Source organism: Chlorocebus sabaeus, chromosome 2 (genome assembly GCF_047675955.1).
Source record: "Chlorocebus sabaeus isolate Y175 chromosome 2, mChlSab1.0.hap1, whole genome shotgun sequence".
Classification (NCBI taxonomy): domain Eukaryota; kingdom Metazoa; phylum Chordata; class Mammalia; order Primates; family Cercopithecidae; genus Chlorocebus; species Chlorocebus sabaeus.
In genome coordinates, this window is record NC_132905.1 from 10,471,462 (window position 1) to 10,472,627 (window position 1,166).

The 1,166-nt window shown below is 44.6% G+C and overlaps 1 non-coding gene across 1 annotated transcript; it reads left to right on the plus strand.

The window, feature by feature from the left end:
• The first annotated feature begins 601 nt into the window (after positions 1–601).
• Positions 602–663, plus strand: LOC119618668 (U7 small nuclear RNA). Its single transcript, XR_005235038.2, has one exon. It is a non-coding gene; the product is annotated as a U7 small nuclear RNA (small nuclear RNA).
• The last annotated feature ends 503 nt before the right edge of the window (positions 664–1,166 follow it).

The window sequence follows — 1,166 nt, forward strand, 5'->3', positions numbered from 1 at the left end:
CAGAAAGGAAAAGGTCATTAGGCAGCTATTATTATGCCTATGTTAGGCTAAATGCTCTAAGTAAGGGAGTGGTTCTCGGCACTAGATTGGACTTCAGTCTTCAGATGAAGGACTCCAGAGCACAGGTTTATAACAACCTGCAATAGGGAAATAAACCCTATAAATGTGGGCGGGACTTTCTCCAACATAAAGTTTATCCATTCACTTAGAACACCCCACAGCAAAGGCCGGGCACAGTGGCACATTCCTGTAATCTCAGCACTTTGGGAAGCTGAGGCAGGCGGATCATCTGAGGTCAGGAGTTTGAGAACAGCCTGACCAACATGGTGAAACCCCGTCTCTACTAAATATACAAAAATTAGCCGAGCATGGTGGCACACGCCTATAATCCCAGCTACTTGGGAGGCTGAGGCAGGAGAATCGCTTGAACCTGAGAGGCAGAGGTTGCGGTGAGCCGAGATCGCATCACTGCACTCTAGCCTAGGCAACAGAGCGAGACTCCATCTCAACAGAAATAAATAAATAAATAAATAAGAACATCCCACAGCAGAAGTTCATTCATTTATTCATTCATTTATTTTATTGTTCAACTACTACATCTTAGTGTTACAACTCTTTTAGAATTTGTCTAGCAGGCTTTCCAGTTTTCGCTGAAAAGCTCCCTTAAGAAAACTGAAAAAAAAAAAAAACTAAAAAAACCCCTACATCTTTCTTTCTTTTTTTTTGAGACAGGGTCTTACTCTGTCCCCTAGGCTGGAGTGCAGTGGCATGATCTCAGCTCACTGCAACCTCTGCCTTCTGGGTTTAAGTGATCCTCCTGCCTCAGCTTCCCGAGTAGCTGGAATTACAGGCACCCACCACCACACCCGGCTAATTTTTGTATTTTTAGTAGAGACAGGTTTTCACCGTGTTGGCCAAGCTGGTCTCAAACTCTTGACCTCAAGTGATCTGTTGGCCCCAGCCTCCCAAAATGTTGGGATTACAGGCATGAGCCACTGTACTTGGCCAAAAAGCGACATCTTAAGCACCTGCTAGAAGCCAGGCACTGTGTTCAGTTTTGTGCCCAATGTTGTGAATACAGTATTCCGCCCACAAAGGCAAGGACCCCGTGATCCTTACTCAAACACAGTGATCATCATCAAAACAATGTGAACTTTAAAAAGTTG